Source organism: Aotus nancymaae, unplaced genomic scaffold (genome assembly GCF_030222135.1).
Source record: "Aotus nancymaae isolate 86718 unplaced genomic scaffold, 86718_ANA_hifiasm-v0.15.2.pri h1tg000002l, whole genome shotgun sequence".
Lineage (NCBI taxonomy): Eukaryota > Metazoa > Chordata > Mammalia > Primates > Aotidae > Aotus > Aotus nancymaae.
Window position 1 is genome coordinate 26,178,471 of NW_026988413.1, and position 22,219 is coordinate 26,200,689.

Here is a 22,219-nt window from a genome sequence, read left to right on the forward strand (position 1 = left end):
TCCCTGACTCCCAAACCTGTGTTCCTTCTACTGTGCTAAGCTTAGAAGACAGCAGATGTGAGAGTGAAGATGAGCTCGGTCCACACTGTGCGTGTTCGGTGTCGGTGCTGGTGAGATTCCCACCTGGAGCTGTCCGTCAAGTGTCTGGAGACAGAGCCGAATCTCAAGGACATTGGGAGGATTGAAGGTCAAGGTTTAAGAACCATCTGCATCCTTGTTTATTTATTCAGCAGCTGTTTGTTGTGTCTTCAGGGACCAGCTTGGCAGCATGTCAGGTCAGGGAAGTTTAAGCTCTCTTGAGGGAGATGTGGTTCTTAACATGAGACTCTAATGATGAAGACCCAGATAAAATGTGGGACAGCAGCGTATCCCAGGATGGAAATAGCGCATACTCAGGCAGAGCAAGAGAGGAACACAGTGTCTTTAAACCAAAAACCACATGTGGCTAGAATGGGGGGAACAGTTGCCAAAAGGTCAGGCTAGAGAGGTGAGCAGGAACCAGAACAAGAAATGCCTTGGAAGCTATGTAAGGCTTGGAGTTCACCTGTGAAGAAAATAGTAGCCTCTTCTGAATTCCTTGCCTCGATCATGTTCTCCAGCAGAAAGTTAAATGGCTGTGGAATCTAGAGTTTTTTTCCTTCAGTGTGGGTATCACCTGTTCTGAAAGGATGGTGTAATAGCTAATTGTATCAGCTTGTCGAGGCCACAGTACCCAGATACTTGGTCAAGCATCAGTCTAGATGTCACTGTGCAGGTATTTTTTTAGATGGGGTTAACATTTATATCAGTAGACTTTGAGTGAAGCAGATTATCCTTTGTAGGCCTCATATATAATCAGTTGAAGGCCTTAAGAAAAAAAGACTGAAAGAAGAAAAAGTCCCTAAAGAAAAAGGAATTCTGTCTCTAGACTCCCTTCAGACTCAAGACTGCAACACTGGCCTGGTGCCTTGGCTCACACCTGTAATCCTAGCACTTTGGGAGGCTGAGATGAATGGATCACTTGAGATCAGGAGTTCAAGACCAGCCTGGCCAGCACGGTAAAAACCCATCTCTACTAAAAATCATAAAAATTAGCTGGGTGTGGTGGCATATGCCTGTAGTTCCAGCTACTTGGGAGGCAGACAGGCATGAGAATCACTTGAACCCATGAGGCAGAGGTTGCAGTGAGCTGAGATCATGCCACTGCACTCCAGCCTGGGCAACAGAGCGAGACTCCATCTCAAAAAAAAAAAAAAAAGCCGCAACATCAACTCTTCCCTGGGTCACCAGCATGCCCTGAAGATTGCGGATTTGTCAGTCCCTGTAATCGCATGAGCCAGTTCCTTAAGGTAAATCTCAGGATCTACCCCCCACTATCTCTGTCTCTGTGACACACACACACACACACACACACACACACAAACAGACACACACACACACACACACACACACACACACACACCCTCCCTGTTGATTCTGTTTCTCTGGAGAACCCTGACTAATGCAAATAGGAAGATAAAGAAATTTAAATTGTTTGGCTCCCGTTGGTAGTAGCAGAAAGCTGCATCAGGCCTCTGTAGGCGTTCTCGGTGTATGTGTGTATTGCTTTTTGTATAGGTGAGAATAGTGAATTGTAGAAGGGATGTGATGTACCCACAGTCATGCAGAAAGCAGATGGGAGAGCCAAGGAGAAGACTTGGGTTTCAAACCTCTGATATTGTTCATTTGCTTTCTTGCTATTTGGTCCTCATGTTTTTTTAGCAACGTAATAAAGTTACTGAGTTTGCCATGCGTAATTATTGGTAATGTTTATGGAATGTTCCCTGTATGTCAGGTACTGTTTTAGTTGCCTTACAGGTATTAGTGATTTTAATCCTTACAACTACCTAATGAGACAGGGAATCGTATTATCCCATTTTACAGATTTAAAGCGATGAGTCCAGTGAGCGACGTGGCGTTGCTGCACAGCTAGTGAGTGATAGAGCTGGGCTGAGGACCCAGGCAGCCTGGCTGCAGAGGTCGTGCTATTTGCGACTCCACCGCTTCTCAGCTTAGGATGCCCTGAGCACAGCTTTTCATCTCTCCCTTTGGAGTCGTTGTCCAGAATATTTATGATGGTAGTGTGCTCTTGGTAGGGCTTCTGTTAAAAGAGAAAATGCTTATAAATTATTTTTCAAGAGGCCATCCAATAATGCTTCTTACCTCCTTGAAAAACAGAAAACATTCCCATTACAGCAGCAGTGTAGACTTGCTGCTGGGGTGTATTTTTAGCAACTGGACTTTCCTGCCTAGCCTAGTGACACTGGTGAGCGTCTCATTATCCAGCTTACAGGAGTGTGATAAAGTCGTGATGAGAGTTGGCTCCTGGTTCAGCATTTGAGGATGTGTTCTGGGGGAGAAAATAGCAAAGCTCTTCGTGTGCGTCCCTCGGTTCTTTGAGAGAACAGTTATCCTAACTGCCATTTATTAGGTCTGTTGTGTGCTGGATGCTGTTTTAAGTGCTTTATAAACATTGCCTCATGGAGTCTTCTCAACGGTCCAGAAAGGCTGGCATTACCATCCCATTTTACATGTAAAGTAACCAGTGATTAAGCAGTTAAGTCACATTTCCAAAGTAAGTAGCAGAATCAAGGATTAAACCTCATGTGAATGACTCCAAGCCAGTGCTCTTGGTCACTGGCTGTGTCTATACTGGGTATTGCCCTGGAGCTCACTGTTCTTCCCCATAGACTATGAACTTCCTGAGGGCAGGGACTTTTCTCATTGATTCACCACCATACTTTAGCACCTGCCAAGTACAGTACCTGACACATAGTAGGTGCTTAATGTGTATACATCATGCGTCACTTAACAATGGGAATAGGCAGTTTTTTCACTGTGTGAACATCATGGAGTATATATACATGAACCTAGATGGTATAGCCTACTACATACCGAGGCAATAACATACGGCCCTGTTGCTCCTAAGCCACAAACCTGTACAGCATACAACTGTACTGAAAACATTGTAACACAATGGTAAGTGCTTGTGTATCTAAACATACCTAAACATAGAAAAAGTGGAGTCTTGCAGTGTGTTATAATGGCTACAGTGTCACTAGGTAACAGGAATTTTTCAGTTTCATTGTAATCTTAGGAGACCACCATCACGGATGTGGTACGCCATTGATGGAAATGTTACGCTGCGCCCGACTGTATATTGAGCGACTAACAGACTCACTCTGTACTCTGTGATTGCTTCCAAATGGCTATAGGGCCAGGGCCAAAGAACACAGATCTGTGAGTGCATCATGGACTCAGGTGGGTTTAGCCCTCAAGCAGTGATTCCAGGACATGTTAACTAGCGATGGAGTCTCATTCTGTCACCCAGGCTGGAGTGCAGTGGCACAGACTTGGCTTACTGCAGCCTCTGCCTCCCCGGTTCAGGTGATTCTGCCTCAGCCTCCCGGGCAGCTAGGACTACAGGTGCACACTCCCATGCCTGGCTATTCCTTGTATTTTTAGTAGAGATGGAGTTTCACCATGTTGACTGGTCTCGAACTCCTGACCTCAAGTGATCTGCCTGCCTCAGCCTCCTATAGTGCTGAGATTACAGGCACTGCCGCTCGTTACACACACACCTACCTTAGTTTGTTGCCTATTTCGTAAACATACCTTCTTTAAAAAAAGAAAGAAAGAAATGACAATACATGGAAGACTGCTTTGTAAACTGAAACTATATTATTTATATTTGTAGCATTTTTTTCCCCCTTGAGGTTAATTTCCTTTGTTTCTCATAACTGGAAACCAATAATTCAGTGCCATTAGATTATATAAGCTTATTTTTCCTCTTAGAAATACTAAATTATAATTATGAGGTTTGACCAAAAAATATAAATCACAATTAGGCAGTATTCAGTGTTTAGCCTCCATCTGTCTTGTCGTCTTTAGTTGTGCAAGTAGATGATGATGATTTCTAGCAGAGCTAAAGTAAATAATGTGAATTTTTTTTCTCATAAAACAGATGGCATGGTCTAGAAGACTAGCCTCTGGGCTTGTACGTTTCATGAAGTAGATGGATCTGAGTCCATATTTATTTTGTGAGCCAAGGTTTAGGCCCTCTTTTATAATTTTCTTTCACCGAAAATTACCTGGATAGCTAGAAAGTCTGTCGTTGTCAGTGTAAGAAGCCGTAGAATCTGTATCCAGACCAAGGCCACGGAAGAAGGAAGATCCACTCGGCAAAGACTCATCGGCAGCCTTCTTTGTACTAGCCTGTCACCTTTGCTTGGCTTTGAGAAGCTTCACAGTAGGGCAGTTTATGTTTGGGAATGAGCAGTCAAAATAGCAAGATAGACATAGGCAAGAATGTAATTTTTAAAAATTTAAGTGGGGAATGGTGGAGCATGAATCAAAACAGAAGATAGTCCTCCCTTGTTAGAACTATATTTACCATGGAATATTATGCAGCCAAAAAAAAGGATGAGTTCAAGTCCTTTGCAGGGATATGGATAAAGCTGGAAACCATCATTCTCAGCAAACTGACACAAGAACAGAAAACCAAACACCGCATATTCTTACTCATAACTGGGTGTTGAACAATGAGAACACATGGACACAGGGAGGGGAACATCACACGCTGGGGCCTGTCAGGGGGTAGGGGGCTAGGAGTGGGATAGCAGTGGGTGGGGGGCTGGCGGGGGATAGCATTAGGAGAAATACCTAATGTAGATGACAGGGTGATGGATGCAGCAAATCACCATGGCATGTGTACACCTATGTAACAGACCTGTGTGCTCTGCACATGTACCCCAGAACCTAAAGCATAATAATAATAAGGAAAAAATAAATATATTTGAAAAAGGCATGCTCTCTCAACCTTCTGAGAGAATTTTTCCTGCCACTCCTCCTTCTGAATCTCTATTCTGTATTTTTGATTCTTTTTTTAGTAAGGAGGAAGAAACGTTTCTCCTGAAGAATTCATTGGAAATTAAAATTAACTTGCGCGTTTTTGTATTCTTCGGAATGTGGTAAAGACTGATTTGCAAGGGCAGTGCTGGATTTGATCAGCCGTAGGAAAGGAAGGCGGTTACATGCAGTCACCCTGCCTAGCACGTCCCCGCCACGATGGAGAAGTGGGGCTGCTTTCATTGTACTCCTTTCTTTTCTTGCCAAGCCCAGTGGCTTCTGTTATAACATGTGGCAACTTCTCCCTTAAAAACTGACTCAGTCCAAGTTACCATAATATTTAGGACCAGCTACAAAGACGTTTCTTCCCCTAAACTTGTGCCAAATCTAAATCAAACTATCTTCTCTTCCCTGGCCACTCAAATAGCTCCAGCTCATATAAAAACACGAGAGGCCTCTTTTTGTTTTATTCCTGTTTAAACAGATAAACAAGGCACATCACACCTAGTGTGGCTTTGAGCTCGATCGCTTCCTCCTAACACCATCTCTCATACTATGTTGATTTTAAGAATTGCAACTTAGGTGTTCTAGAAGGAAGAAAACATATTCTGAGAACATAGTCATAGTCTGTGCGCTCAGAAGATGTTTCCTTCCTTCTGGAACATCTGAGTTGTAGAAACTGCGTACAGTAAACTGTTGTCAGTGCTGCTGGAGGAAGGAAGAGTGATCTGATGTCACTGACCTTCAACGGGTGTGGCTCTAAGCTTCTGGGCCTCAGAAGCCCTGACCTCTAGAGGCTTGGGGCCAACAGGGCAGGGAGGTGATCTCATTGTGGATGGCCACAGATCATCCACCTGCCAAACAGTTAACACTGAACAAGTCACATCAATTTTGCTTAAAACAAAGAAAATCTGCAAAATAGAAAAAAACCCTGATTCTTCATAAACAAATTTGTTCTGATCTGTAAATATCCTGGTCATTTCCCCCTTGGCATTTGATACACAATGTACAGGCATATTTTAGTCACCCTTGCTCAAGTAATTATATTCCATAACCAACTTTATTAGCATAAATTAACTTCCTCATATTTTTAGCAAGAGTTACTTTCCTTCATTGCTTAGTTTATTGTTTTGAAATATGAATTACTTTCAGCACAGTTCATTTTTACAGATGGCATTTCTGTCTTTTAAATTTGAAATTATTTGATACATACAAAAGATGATATGTAATATACAAGTAAACTCTAAAGCACAGTTTTAAAAGGTGCTCCAGCAAACCACCATCCAACTTAGGAACTGGTTAATTACAGACACTTGGAGATCTCTCTAAGCATCTTATTCCTAGCATTTTCCTGCTTTCCCACTATTCTGCAATTTGTATCTATAATTCTCTTGATTTTTAAACAAACAAATACATTTTTCTCACAGTGTAATGAGTAAATGTGTGTTGCTAAAGGTATGTTGAGACATATAAAAATAGTATCAGACTATGCATGGTCTTTTTGAGTTTTTCCTCCATTTATATTTGTAAAATTCATCCATGTTTTCCGGTATAGCTACAGTTCCTTCGTATTGCCAGAATATTCTAGTGTGTAATATGTCATGATTTATCCACTCTTTTGTTTATTGTGGGGAGGGAAACAAGGAGCCCTTTTTTTATGCATGTTGAGTCTGAGGGCTCTGTTAGAAATCCAGTGGAAATGCTGAGCAGGCAGGTGGGCGCTTATTCAGGAGAAGATGTCTGAGATGGAACGGACAGCATGTAGATGGCATCTAAAGCATTGTCTTCCCGGCAGTTCTTAACAGTCCATCGGCTGAGATTGTGGCGTAACTGTTTGTTTTGTCTATTTCTTTCTTTCTTAAAGACCTATCTGGTGTGTTTTCTTTGCTTTCTCCCAAATCTGCCTGGTCACTTTGCTGAAGTGTGACTTGCAAGTGAGTAAACGAGGAGAGTCTGAGCGTCAAAGAAAATGGGGGGAAGTATTTTGCCAGCTCTCATGGAGTTCTGTGAGATCCAAATGAAATGCTACGTGTAAATTTGCCTTGTAAACCGAAAAAAGTTATGTACTTATTATATTTGACGATAGTACCTTGTTGGGTTCTGGTTAATACCTCATGTTCACTGAGTGCTTGCTTTATCTGTATTAACGCATCTCATCTTTGTAACAATCTGTATGAAGTAAGTACTATAGATTCATATTTTATAGAGGAAACTACAGCTTATAAAAGCAATGGTAGACCCAGGATTTGAATTCAGAGTCTGCTCCTAGAAGTTGTGTTGTTAGCTCCAGTGCTATAGTGTCATACGGATTGCCTGCCTGCCTTCTCCCCCTCCCTCCCTCCTGTTTTGTTTTTGTTTTGTTTTGTTTTTTTGAGACAGGGTCTCACTCCGTCACCCAGGCTGGAGTGCAATGGCATGATCTCGGCACACTGCAACCTCCGCCTCCTGGGTTCAAGTGATTCACCTGCCTCAGTCTCCTGAGTAGCTGGGGTTACAGGCATGAACCACTATGCCCAGCTAATTTTGTATTTTTAGTAGAGACGGGGCTTCTCCATGTTTGTTAGGCTGGTCTTGAACTCCCGACCTCAGGTGATCCGCGTCCCCACCCCCAGCCTCCCAAAGTGTTGGGATTACAGGCCTGAGCTGCCATGCCCTGCCCACATTTGTTTTGTATTGGTAAACTATATACCTCTAGGGGATCTAGCAGAAATTTGAAAGTGCTTAATTTTACTGCAATAAATACTTACGAATTCTTTTTAAAGCAAAGAAGTCAAGCTCCCGCCAGGGAGAACACGATCTGCTCTGAGGGCCATTGACAGACTGACATGGGTACAAGGACTGGGTCATTGATCACAGACCCTTGATTCTGTCTCCCACTGAGCATCCCAAACGGGCTGAGACCTCTGCTCTCGCCTCTGGGCTTCAGCCGGGCCTGGAAATGCTCTCGCAAAGGAAACCAGAATGCATGATGTCCTGGAGTCAGCGGGTCACAGCTCACTGCCATCAGGAGGTGTGATGGAGAAGGTTCCATTTCTGCGACACCGTGGTGATACAGGTCAGGACCCAGGCGAATTAGCCCAGCCATCTGAATTGGCACCTCTGCTTTTCTCGCTGAGTGGCAGGTGCCTTGCAGTTGGCTTCAGATGTTTGTGAATGTGCTGTGTTTCCTAGAGCCACGTCAGTCAGGAAGAAGATGCAAGTATTCAGGAGAAGGGAGAAGAAAATCTGAATTAGACAGAGCTTGAGGATGGAGAGTATAGGGAGGGATGGTACCTTTGTCATCAGAAGAATGCCAGCCAGATTTTAGTCCCTCAGCTAATAATACCATTTGAGAAATTGATGGAGAAATGTAACTGGAAGGTTTCAGCAAGATGAAAGCTGCATCTCCAAGGCTGGACTCCGTGTGTTCAGATGGGAACTGGGTGCGTTGTCAGAAGGGAGGGAGGGTTGTCACAGGAGGTGCACAATATGAAGAGTCACAAGGGCACCCATTATTTCCATGAGTTCTCACAGTTCCCAGGGCAGCCACAGATGGTGGGAGTTTATGTCTGTCTCTGCCTTGACAGAAGGGCAGTATGCAGTTGTGGCAAGAAAAATGGCCCAAATGGGTGCTGTACTCAGCAGGTTACATTTCCTGTCAGTAAGTGTTCCTGGGTGAGATGCTTCAAAAGTAGAATGCTCTGCTGGGACTTTTCTTTCCCTTAGAAAGGTTCTTTGAGTTGGGCATGGTGGCTCACGCCTGAAATCCCAGCACTTTGGGAGGCTGAGGCGGATGAATCACCTGAGGTTAGGAGTTCGAGACTAGCCTGGCCAACGTGGCGAAACCCCATCTCTACTAAAAATACAAAAATCAGCCAGATGTGGTGGCACGCGCCTGTAATCCCAGCTGCTCCAGAGGCCGAGGCAGGAGAATCACTTAAACCTGGGAGGTGGAGGTTCCAGTGAGCTGAGATTGTGCCACTGCACTCCAGCCTGGGCCACAGAGTGAGACTCTGTCTAAAAAAAAAAAGAGAGAGAGAAAGGTCTTTGTTCACACTTTCTCTGCACTGCTGCGGGTGACTTTGGTGCCCTTTCCTGCAGCCTGTGTCAGTGGCTGGGACTTTCTCAACAGCCAGACAGGCGGTGCATGAGGCCTGTAGGACCAGGGGCTGCCTCCCAGTGCTGATGGCCCTGCGCTGTGTGAGCTTGGGCAAGCGGGTTCGGCTCACTTCACCTCAGTTTCCTTGTTCCTGTGTGGATGGGTTGCTCATTTGGAGAATTAATAATGACAGGGAATGTAAAGTGCACTTGGCTTTGCTGGAGAAAGAGCAGGCGGTTAGAAGTGAGGAGACCTAGGCAGGTGGTGGGACCTCTCTGATGAACTCCAAGGTCTCATCAGCACTGGTGCCCTCGTCCTGACATCGTGGGGCTCGTGGCATGATTGGAGAGACCTCTCATGCTCTCTGGGCAGCCCCTGTAAGTTCCTCCTGCTAGCTGGGAGATCCAGCGTTCCATGAGAACCCTCCCTCAGTGACACAACCTGCCTTCCTCGCTGTCAGGCTCAGGTTGTCCTGTGTCCCCACTGAGCCTGCTCATTATTGATTAATGAACTTGTAAAATGAGAAATATACTGTTTTACCAGAAGCTACATGTTTATGTGGGTGGTAAAAATGAGAAGAGTTGGTTGAGAACTGGCTCTCCTTTACATGAGTATATCCAAAGTTCAAATCTGGGCTTTGTGGTTATAAGACACGTTGAGTCAATAAAAATGAAGGAAATGCTGAGCATTTATCACAATTCTTTTTTTTTTTTCTTTCTTTCTTTCCTTCTTTCCTTCTTTCTTTCTTTTTCTTTCTTTCTGACAGGGTCTTGCTCTGTAACCCAGGCTGAAGTGCAGTGGTGTGATCTTGGCTCACTGCAACCTCCACCTCTTGGGTTCAAGGGATTCTCATGCCTTAGCCTTCTGAGCAGCTGGGATCACAGGCGTGGCTCACCACGCCTGGCTAATTTTTGGATTTTTTGTAGAGACAAGGTTTCGCCCTATTGGCCAGGTTGGTCTTGACCTCATGGCCTCAAGTGATCCATCCACCTCGGTCTCCCAAAGTGCTGGGCTTACAGACATGAGCCACTGCACCTGACCTTTCACAATTCTTAAACCGTCGACTTAGAGAAACACAGACCTGTCTACACACAGATGACTTGAGAGGCCCATCGCGAACCACCTGCTGTCATGGGTGATGTACAGAGGAAACATGGAAGATCAGAAACTGGTCATTCCTAATCTCTGCCATAAGTAAACATTTTAGTTTAATGTTAAAAGGTCATTCAGGGTTATTATGAAATTCGATGAGATCATGGCTACAAGGAACCTTTAACTGTTTGAATGAAAAATCTGACGAAACTGCAAAGGCACTCCTGTTTACTAAAACCAGTGTAGAGGCTGTTTCTGCCTTTCTTTCCTTTTCCTCCTCCCTTCCCTTTTCTTTCTGTCACCTTCCCTCTCACTGTCTTCTCCCTCTTTCCTGCATTAGCGGTTTTTGTGTTTATTTTGCCCAGGCTGGAGTACAGTGGCACAATCTTGGCTCACTGCAACCTCTATCTCCCGGGTTCAAGCGATTTTCCTGCCTCAGCCTCCCTAGTAGCTGGGATTACAGGCGCCTGCCACCATGCCCAGCTAATTTCTGTATTTTTAGTCGAGACGGGGGTTCCCCAATGTTGGCCAGGCTGGTCTCAAACTCCTGACCTCAAGTGATCCACCCGCCTCCGCCTCCCAAAGTGTTGGGATTACAGACATGAGCCACCATGCCCGGCCCTGGCATTAGCAGTTTTTACACAAGCAGTGCATAGGCATGAATCCTGCCTTCATGGCACTTACACACTAGCAGAGGAATCTGGCAGCAAATAAGCACACAAAGGCAGCTGTGGGGTATGATGTGCCGTGACCGAAGGGACAGACACTGAGTCTAAATAAAGCCTGGCGTGTGTTAACCCTGTGTGCCTATTCAGAAACCAGGAGTCATGGCAGCTCTGTTGTTACCTATTAGAGGTAGCTTTGTAAGCATAAAGAGTTTAGTTTTGTGAAGCTATCTAGTATAGAGTCGCTCTTGGAGGCTAGCATTTTCATAGAAAGGATGGATAGATAGTTTTTCTAACAAGCACAAGTGGCTGTCTTTGAAAACTAATTTTTCATGTGTACATTGTAGGATTGGAAGATAACTGTGGCTGAGTGTGATAAACTGAAACTTGTTAAAAAAATAATAATACATTTTTTAAAAAGTTAACTTAGAGCCAGATATGCTGATGCTCTACCATTTTCAAAAGAGGAACTGGAAAAGAGAGAGCTCGTCTATGTGGTATTCACAATAGCGTCTGTTCCTGAAGAAAATTCTTGGAAAAATCCCATGAGTGTCCTCAGACTGAAAACAGGGATGTAGTCTGCTGTTCGTGCAGGATTCAGGAGGCCAGGGAGCGTGTGACAGCAGGAAAGTTCCCATCCCTGCCCTGCTGGGGAGCCCTCGGTGGCAAGGTGGCGAGTTTAGGCTTAACTTCAGAGCATGGGTATTTCTGCATGGGTGCTGGAAGGGTGCTGCATGGGTGCCAGAAGCTGCTTGGCACAGTGCATGTCCTGTTTTCTCCCACTTGGAAAGAGGACTGTGGAAGTCACGTCTTCCTGGTCCTCACCATAAAGCAAGCAACGAATGCCTTTAGTCCAGGTAACATGTCCAGCATTTAAGTTCTCCGGATCTCTCTTTGGATACCCTGGGAAAAGTCTTGTCTCTTCTTAGGCCCTGCTTTCTTAAAGCAGCCAGGACTTTTAAACTGACAAATTTTTAAACATTTACAAATAGAGGAGAAAATTAAAGCAAAAATTTGTGAAAGCTGAAAATGATCTTTACAACTTTTCTCATTCAGAGTAGAACACTGGAGCATTGAGAGTTTGTTCGTGTTCGTGATTGATCACATATTTAAATAATTTTAAAATAAAGGTCTCACTTTAATGTTAAAAGTTCATGTCACCATCATTTCTATGAGGTTCTAGGTCTTTTGTGAACAAATTAAATACAGTGCTTTCTTTATAACATGAATTAAATCTAGATCCCAATGATATTTGGCACCTTCTAAATACCCAGATGGCCACTGCTTTTGCCTTGAAGTGAAGACGTGTGTGGAGTTTTAATCGCATGTTTTATTTTTTCTCTTTTAAATATCGCCTTTTCAATAGTTGCTTGTTAATGAATGACTGATTGTTTACTGCAGTTTATAACCAGGAATTTGAACATTAAAAAATTCTAATCAGGATACAGGTTGAAAGACACTTTCCCTCTCATTCTCTCTTTCCTTGTGCTAGAACAATAAAAATAAATTGTCCTCCCTTTGGAAACATAATAGTTTGAGAAATTTTATCATTCTCTTCTTGAAAACTTAAGTTTAATAAAACAGTTCAGAGGAAACTTAATTATAGTTCTTATACTACAAAAAGCTCTTATAAGATAAAAACAGGAGTAGGGCTACAGTAAATTTTACTTCTTAGGCATAACCGCCACTTGAAAATAAAAGATGTAGTTACAAAATTATTTTTGCTTTATCTTCTCCAGTGTTTAATCACTGAACATACTTGGATTGTTATTTTTTTTTTTAACAGCAGGAACAAGACACAAAACTTTGTTACCTACCCAGGTAAAATCATTTGAGTCCAAAGACCAGATTCCAGAACAGACCTCATTTCCCTGTTGAGGGCGTGGGTTGTCAGGAAAGCCTGGAGGCAGAGGGGCAGATTCTGGTGTAGGGATAGTAAGTGACATTTTAGATCGATGTTTTACCCTCTTTTGTTTTCGTAAATCTTCATAGTAGATTATTCTCATGAAATAAGATTGGCACCATGACCTCAGGGAAAGAGTGCTTTGGGAACTGCTTATTCAATTAAGCAAAGGAAGAGCTGATAAAAGGGACTGAGGGTCTCAGAACGGTTGTTTCTTCTGCTGAACTTTTCCAGATAGGAGCACAGGAGTCATGAGAACAGGTGTGTCCATTGCCCCTCTGTATGTTGTGCTTGATCCACACACTGCCAACGCACGTGGATACACACACACACCCCTCAAAGACAACCCCTCCAGCCTATGGTTTTCCAGAATTAGCTTTCCCAAAGTACCTTGAGCACTAGGGGTTCAGACTGGGGTTTGGGTTTGGTGACAGCTGTCAGTGCTCCAAAGGCAGAGGACTGAACTTAGGGCAAATCTGTGGCAACAGAAAGCTCTTTTCTGTTCCATGAAAGTCCTGGATGATACTTTCAGATCCTGTCTGCAAATTGCCCAACATCGCATTGATCATGGAAACAAATGATCTGACACTCACATAGCTAAATATAATTTATAATTTTGATGTGAGGTTGAAACATGAAAGATCATGCTTTTCAAACTGCTCTGATGACTTACACAGACAATTCATTTTAGATAATGGTGAGTGAAGCCTGCCAGCCTCTGAGCGTTTTTCACTCATTTGTTCAAACACCTGCAGTTGGGTACTAATGCACGTTTAATTGCTCAAACTTAAATTATAAAATCCCTAAAAGGATGTTTTTATCCCAGAAAATCAGTCAGGTCTCTTGCAAAGACTGCCTGCTTTCATGAGCTGCTTGTATTTTCCGGGATGCTTACGTGCCAGCGCCTGTTAGAAAAGGTCTGCTTTTAAACACGGGAAGTTGAGCCCTTCAGGGAAAGTGCCAATGTCTGAACCATCAGCAAAATCACTACACCCATTCCCTGAGAAGTCTAGTTTGTCAGAAACAAGTTTAATTCCAGAACTATAGTTTATCCAGGTTCCATGAAGGCAGTTAGCACTGGGCAGAGGCTGTTTGATCAGCCTAGAGAGACCTCCTTTATGCCCAAAGCTCCAGTCATTTGTCTCTGCTCCCGCCGTCTCGCAGCAGCCGCAGAAAACATCAAAACTGGATGAAAATGGCCCTGGCCCTGCGACAGAGCAGGGCGCTTCTGGCTTGTGCCTTGTTATTTGTCCCTCCAGTGGTTCCTAGCTGTTGTGACGTCAAGGCTGCCATTCAGAGCAGAGAAAAAGGAAACCGTGGCCTCTCTCCGCATCAGTAGCCCGGACAAGCTGTTGTTTCTCAGGCATCCAAAGCGCTTTCTGTCTGGCAAAGCTGTGCATTCCATGCCTGGGTGACCTGGTTAAATGGAGGAAACCAAATGCTATCCACTGAATGCTCTCCAAAACAAGCATTCCGCCCTGCGCGTCTCAAGCACAGGCTTCACTGCCTCTGAGGACTGTGAAGGGAACAGCAGTACTGCCTGCGTTCGCTGCTGGCATATTCAGCTTCTGGCCAGAGTCTTAAAAAGGAGAAAATAACATCCTCAATGGCCTCGATTAATACACACTTCACCAATGTCTTTGTGCTGCCTTTGGGGTCAGTGCTACAAAATCCTTTTTTAAAAAGGGATTTGAGATCACAGTCAAAGTTCAAAACTGCTGAAGTGCCACCTCTTCCTTCCCGTCTCACTTCCGCTCACCCCATTCCCCAATATCAGATTTCTGAATTCCAGAAAGGCTCTTGTATATGTGAATATATTAATCTTGCACCGTGCCTTATTGAATGTGTTTTGCACACACATAAGAAAGACTCAAGTATAATGCGTGGATCACAACTCCAGGGTTTTCTTAATGAAGAGTAACACCTGCTTTCCAGAGAAAAGGAGCTATTTCACAGTGCCACAGAATTCTCTTAAGGAGCAAGCCAAGATCTCTGTAGCAAACATCAATCCTGCAAGGCCAAAAGCTCACTAATGAAGTTCTGATCACTTAGAGTGACTGCATTAGAATTGACCAACTTCAGACTAAATTTTCTGAGGACATACCTTCTGGGGTTTCTTTCTGGCATGAGAAACAACTTTATTTTATTAGATTCTTGGATTAAATTATAGTCACTAAAAAAAGCAAGTTTCCAACAACCACACTTTGTGTTCAAGTTGTCTTGGTTAACTCAATACGCATTTGAGGTTTTATATTACAAATCCCAATAAATCTTTCTCAAAATAGCCCTTCTCTGAATCTTTGATGGAAGAATATTTGCAGGAACCAAAACTATTTGATACATACACCAGTATGTATACACATCTTAGAAAGGATCGTGATACAGGGGTGCCTTTTAAGAGCGGGTTATTATACGACAGAATTTTTCCAGATCCCTGACTCTTGTCTTCTGGAAAAAAAGTGGATATCTTCAGATAACTGGATGAAGACAGAATGGATGGAGTGAATTATGTAAAGTTAGGATTCAGACTGAGGGTTTACAGGGCAGTCTCGTTTTGCCTCGGCATTCAAACCTGCCCAGGGTCCGGCCTAATGCCATACAAATACCATATCCACACTGGCATAGACACAGTGGTGGGAATGGGGTGGGGATGATAAGCATGGCTTCTTGCTGGGTGCTTTGGTCTGGGTGAGCCTGAGATCTTGAAATGAGAGAAAAACTAGGACATTACTTTCCATCGTGGGCTGAAGAATTAGTTTGTTCTTTGTTGACTACTAGTTGCATATCAGTTAATCATTTTCTTTTTTTTCCTATTGCCACTACTTCAGGAGGTACCTGTTATCTGAAGATAACTGATAACAGACCACTACTACTATTTTAAGAGGATTTACTTAAAACTGAATCAAATATTTTTAAACAGTCACTTTAAAAAAAAAGAGAGATCTTATTTGGATTAAGTCTTGAATAAAATAAAACAGAAGTTGAAGCTTAGTTTTATGTAATAGAAATTTGGGATATGATGCACAGCGTGTTATTTCTTAGAAGAAAGATTGAATGTTGACTTCTAAAGCAGAATCATACGAAGAGGATGATTTTTGTACAAGCATTCGAATTTCCCCAAAGGACTCTCTTAATCTTTCGATATACAAACCGTTCTGTCGAAGAGTCTACCTCTCACATAATCACCTGTGTTGACTTTCTCTTCTTCAATTGTTAACTGTTGAAACTGTCTTTCATCCTTATTTGTAAGTGACTCTGTGTGACTCATGCAGTTCTCCAGTATCGTTTTTATCAACTGTGTGAAAATCTGCAATTTCACCTTACAAGTGAACTACATCGGATTTTCATTTTATTCTATGACATTATTCAACCAGAAAGCGAGCAAGAATAGACGCTGATGTTAATGAGAACTAACAATAAGTGACCACTGTGTTTGTCAATATTTTCGTAAGGAAACTTTGTTTTCTTATGCAACTTGGTAACTACAGGGATTCAAATAATGATTACTCAAGTAATGAATCCCCACCCCCTGCCAAGTACTGTGTTATATTTAAAGTACTCGGTGTGCTTTAGTAGGCTTTATCACATGTAGATTTGGAAGCCACCCCTGACACTTCACTGAGTTCTGTAACCTTGGATGCGCTATTCACAGAACCTAAGATTCTTGATCTTTTATGTAGAGTAATAAAACCAACCTTGCATCGTGGTCATGAGGATTAGAAACCATGTGTATAAAACCTCCAAGTAATACCCTTTGCATGAGCTTTATAAATAGTCCTCATTAGGGCTATTGTTTTTGTGTGGTACTTTGCATTTTATATGAGACTTTTACACTTATTTCTTTACATAAGCCCAGAAGCTAGAGAGCTTAAGTTTTACCCTCTAGACATTGCAAAGTCACAGAAAGTTTTTGAGGAATACAGCGACATGAATTTCACTACATTTTAGAAGACCATAATTGGTGACAGTATATGCTGTGCATCAGCTAATAACACTGGATAGCCATTTTCTTCATGGTATAGGTGAGAACACTAAGGCCCAAGGATATTATGTACTTTCTTGGCATCACATGGTTTGGCTCCGGCACAGCCCAGCCTAGAACCCAACCTTCCTACTGCCTGTAGTGTTTCTTCACTACCCAGTTGCTCACTGGCAAGGGAACCAATTATAAAGGCTGTCTTAACCTGTCCAAGAACAGAGAAAAAGGTGCACCCTGGTGACTAGAAATAGGAGTGGGAGGGAGAGGATGGAGGCAGCAGACACTGAAAGGAAGTATTGACTAGACTTGGTGACAGAATGGCTCAGCTCGGCTCAGTGAAGAAGGGAGTCCAGAGGCCAAACTTGCAAGCCTGGTAGAACAGCTGTACAGTAAACTAAAATCAGTAGAATGGTGTTGGTTTTTTTGCTTCATGATGAATTTAAAGGGACTGCCCTATCCAGATAGAAATACGTTAAGGATATAGGCAGGAGGGGCAGCTACTGCTGAAGATACAGATTTGGGATTAATGCCACAAAAGGAGAGCTGAAGCCATTGTACTACATATAACTGTGTGTGTGTGTGCGTGTGTGTGTGCACGCACACGTGTGCACTTACGTTAAACTGGATTTGTTGGCATATCTCCAAGTCAAGCCTGGGTCACGTGATTATGTCGTAACTTACTGCCCAGTTAAAATCACAGACTGTTACACCTTCATCAGAAGGAAGAGCGAGTTCCCTAGATCCGTGTTTGTGTGTTTGTTTTGTTGAATGGATCCTGCCGAGGCACTGAGAGACAGACTTTGCTGGGCCCTGTTTTGTAAACAAATCTGTTCACGCACACTTTCTTCTATCATTGGATGTGTACACTGGCTCTGATTTTCCCACCCGACACGCAGAAGCTTAAGCATTTAGAAGCTTGTCTTCTTTTAGAAGTAGGCAAGCATCAAAGAAAAATGTGCACACGCATTTAAAGCGCACACATCTATCCTAAGTCTTTGGATCTTACGATTTTAACTCTGGGCCGTGTGCAAGTATATTTCAGCCTACTACACACGGTAGACTGACAGTCCCCACAAAACTATGGACTGAGCTTGGTGCAAAAGAGAAAGTCCTGAGGGATGGGGAGGGGAGGGGAAAAAAAGAGAGAAAGTCCTTTTTACCTTTAAAGTTCGTTGCATGGGCTGTAGTGGTTATTAGTCATTCCAGATGATAAAACATAATACTCGTTTTCCTAAGTAGGCGTGTTTTAGCTCTTTCTTAGATTGGAATATGAACTTAATGTGTATAATACATACAGTCACTTCCTGAACTTAAAGTTTTTTGCATGTTTAATATTCCAGCCAGGTTTCAGTTTTTATGGCAGGAAGTACGTGAATGGTTATGACAGGAGTAAATAACTTTTGATTTTATGATTACAGTACAGGAAGTAACATTTCACACCAAATAAATCTTTGGGGAAAAAGTGCTGGCTCATAAATTTAACGTACATAAGTTTTCCAGAATCTTGCATACAATCACCTTTGCTCTCTTAAATAGAACTAAATACCTGGCTGGTTTCCTTTTTTCTTTTCTTAACTTTTTTTTGGTCAGTAAATGTCTTTGTTTTAGAAAGAGGCATTAAGTGTTTTGATGTGACCCAACACGACATAAAACCATTAAAAGATTCTAAGCAAAAATAATAAGGCCAAACTTTAGTGTAGAGTAAACAGCACGAAAGGCTTGAAAACTAAATAAAAACTTACATTTTCCTTCAAGAGTAAATAGGCTAGGCCTGGTAGTTCACACCTGTGAACCTGTGAACCAGTGCTTTGGGAGGCTGAGGTGAAAGGATTGCTTGAATCCAGGAGTTCAAGACCAGCTTGGGCAACACAGCAAGACCCTTTCTCTACAAAAAAAATACCAAAAAATCGTAGCCCGATGTGGTGGCACATACCTGTAGTCCCAACTACTCAGGAAGCTGGGGCAGGAGGATCACTTGAACCCATGAGTTTGAGGCTGGAGTGAGCTATGATCGTGCCACTGCACTCCAGCCTGGGCAACAGAGCGAGACTCTGTCTTAAATGACCAAATCATTTTTCATATTAAAGCCCGGAAGCCTCCAAACTGCCTCTGAGGCAGGCTCCTTCCAGTGACTCCGCAGCCATGATCTGCAGGCACTTGGGAGCAGCAGCCTGTGGATGTCGAAGAGACTGTTGCTTGTGAACAAGTTTATAGATTAAAGCAAAGAATCAGATAGAACTTCAGTTACATTCATCATAAGCAGAACTTTAATAGAGGCTTTGTTTTTCCTTGAATAAAAAAGCAAATCGCAGGAAGAAAATATTTAGAAAAGACTTCTTTCTTCATCCTTTTCATCTTAAAGCCTGAAGATGTTGTAATGAGAAAAATACTGTAAGTGACATTGATTTCTGAAGGTTAATATTACACACATGTGAATTATGTGAACAAATGGATGGATGCCTGACAGAGTAAAATGTAGAGCTCCATCCAGTGCATTCATAACCACCTGTGGCTGTGACCCAGTGGTGCATCATTGGGCTGGGGGTTAAAGGGTGAAGGTTCAGACTTCAGCTCAGTGTCTGGGAGCCCCACTGAACCACCTCGACTGAAAACAGGATCTCTGAATCCCTTCTACCTCTAAAACTCAGAACCACACATTGTGTGCAAATAAGTAACTTGCAAGTTACGTGAAACTGTTTTCAGAGGATCAACAGAGTTACCACTTCTGAGCTGCCCTGAATCTTCATTAAATTTTTACAGAGAATATATCTGCATGTGACATGATTAAAAATCTGACTTGTGTTTTTATATTCTTTGTAGGTTTTAAGGTAGCTTCCTACATGCTGTTTTCCTTGCTGCGCAGCCAACCTGGGTGTTACTGGCAGACATGCTGAGGGCAGGCTCTGGAGTGTGGAGTCAAGGTCAAGCTTCCTGGCTCTGAATCCTGGCTCCACCACCTACTGATTGTGTAACCTGGGTGCATCCTTAAGCTCCCTGGGCCTCAGTTTCCTTATCTGTAGGAAGAGGATAAAAATAGAACTTACCTCCAGGGCTGCTGCGAAGATTAAGCGAATGGACAATGGGCAGCTCTTGGTAGGTTCGGAGCTGACCCTGCAAGTCAGTGTTCTGTTCTTGCTGATGATTAAACTGGCTTAGAGAGGTTGGGTGATATGCACCACAGCAAATCAGCAAAAAGATGAACCGGAACTTGAACACCGCCTTAGGACTTCTCAGTGGCTGGTGCCCTTCTGTTGCGAGACCACTCTCTCCTGCCTATAAAAGTGCCACGAAAGAGTGCACTCCATTTCATTGTTTAAAAGAGAGCTGAGTAAATGTTAAACATGAAGGACATTTGTCACGGGTTTTCCTTGTTTGGAGAGGGTGCACTCTCTAACACTTGAATGATGTCCACAGCCTAGCGAGGAGCTGGCCAGCCTCCATGGTTTAATCACATTCTCTATATCCAGCCTTAGAAACAGCTCCCTTTACGTCCCCAAATTAACAGGAGTTTCTAAAGGATAGCAGCTTTTTTGCAGCTGCTGCATCTGTTAGATTCATGTTCTGTCTGCTCCCGCCACCCCCAGGCTGCTATTTCATGATCGTTTTGTTGCTTTGCTCTGCTTTTCCTCTTTTTAAAACTTCTGCATTGGCTGCCCGGGACTTAAGCGGAACTTTTCTGAAATGCCGTCTGAAATAGGAACAAATTGCGCAGAAACACTGAGAGCTGTGAACTTGTGTGTATACCTGACATAGTGGGACAGGGAAGCTCCCTTCTAAGTAAGAGAGAAGAGACGATACTCTAATCATTGAGTAGTGGTCAGGCCTGTAATCAATGCTTATTTTGCTGAGATCAGTATCAATGGGATTTTTAAAAATTGTAGTTATTTTAAATTGCTCTCCATGTAAAGGGTTTCTGTTTCTTTGACGCCATCAAAGAATACTCCTTTTTTTCTACTGAAGAGGTTCATAAGGTCTCGTGCGCAGGGGCTAAGGAGATGACTATTATGTAGTGTAGTTGTTCTAAAATAAAAATCTACTTCCAATTATAGGTGCTTTTTTTTTTTTTTTTTTTTTTTACTCGCCCCCAATTTGGGCTGGGCATGGTGGCTCATGCCTGTAACCCCAGCGCTTTAGGAGATCAAAGTGGGAGAATCGCTAAAGGCCAGGAGTTAGAGACCACCCTGGGCAACACAGCAAGGTGTTGTCTCTACCAAAAAAAAAAAAAAAAAGTTAGCTGGGCATGGTGGTGCTCACTTGTAGTTCCAGCTACTCTGGAGGCTAAGATGAAATGAAGTGAGACCCTATCTCTAAAATGAATAAATGAAGTATATCAGGCAAATGATTTCCATATTCTTCTTGTTAAAATATCAGTTTGGTAAAAATTATAAAAGCGTCTCACATCCCAGGAAGTCAAGGCTTCCGTGAGCCAGGATTGCGCCACTGCACTCCAGCCTGGGCAATAGGAGTGTCTCAGGAAAAAAAAAAATCACATTAGTGAAAATTCCCTTCCAGAGTATAAATTGCAGATTATGTTTTTATATATTTTTTAAATATTGATCTTGAGTGTCCAAAAATGTGAAATAAAAGAGTTGGGGTCTAAGTGGCAAAGTGCTGCCGTGTTACAGGTTAAGGGCTTCCGTGTATTGTGCGATAAATACAGGTGTGGATTTGGGCCATTTGTTTTCTCCTTCAGTGCCCATTAAGTAGAAGGTTGTATTTTCCTCCTTCCCCCTTCAAAAGCCCCCCTCCACACCATGCAGGCACATGGAAGCCTGAAGTTGGAAGCACATTCACAGCCTGAAGCTGAAGGACAGGCTCTGAAAAATCTGTTCTTTCAGCGAAACGTCTACTGATTTCAGAAAGTGAGCTTTGTCACCATTGATACTCTGTAAGGTGGGATAAAAGCAATTTTTCTTACTCACTTTGCCCAGTTGTCAAGAAATGCTGCTCTTCTCTCTGACATAAATTAACAGGTTTGGCTATAGCCGGGAGAAATACAAAATGTCACATTTTAGCCTTAGTGGTCGGTTTTCAAAGACTGCCGAGTGTGAACGCGGTGTCGGCTGCTCTGTTACTGTGGCTGGGTCTCATAAATAGGTATTTTTCTGTCCCCGTCATGGACAAATCTGAAAAAGCTTTTTCATCTCGTAAGCTCAGGGGATGGCATTTAGAGGCTGATTTTCAGCATCTTAGTGCCTTGTCGGGAAGATGAATTCCATATTTGAAATTTGGGGACAAACAAAAATAACTCTTTCTCTTTCCTTGAAGGGTTAATGCTCCAACCAGTCTCAGATTGGTTCGCTTGAATCTTAAAATTACTTTTCTGGTCACGCGCACTGAAGGTCTAAGCATTTGTGAAATGTCTTTTTTTTTTTTTTCCCTCTTGATGCTGTTCTCTTTGGGCTGTCTTAATTACACAGGGGTTGAGAAACCAAATTAAAATTAGGCGTGTCTGGTCAACAGCGATCACGTTGCATGCTTTTAGCTGTGCTTGTTGAAGTTGCTTCTCCTCCCTGAGTGGCTTTCTTCCCCACTTTTTTTTTTAAAAGGAAATATCATAAGCTCTTTCAGAAATACTCACAGGAAGTGAGTGTCCGTATGCTGGTTACTCACCAGCAACTGAGTGTTGGCAGGTG

At 42.9% G+C, this 22,219-nt stretch overlaps 2 long non-coding RNA genes across 3 annotated transcripts in view; one reads left to right on the top strand and one right to left on the bottom strand.

Annotated features, from left to right (window-relative positions):
- Positions 1-22,219, top strand: part of LOC105732014 (uncharacterized) — a 239,360-nt gene that overhangs the window by 169,810 nt on the left and 47,331 nt on the right. The gene's annotated exons all lie outside the window — the stretch shown is intronic.
- Positions 13,613-20,181, bottom strand: LOC105732015 (uncharacterized). Its single transcript, XR_001110864.2, has 2 exons — positions 19,628-20,181; positions 13,613-14,020 (listed from the first exon to the last, which is right to left on the bottom strand). It is a non-coding gene; the product is annotated as an uncharacterized LOC105732015 (long non-coding RNA).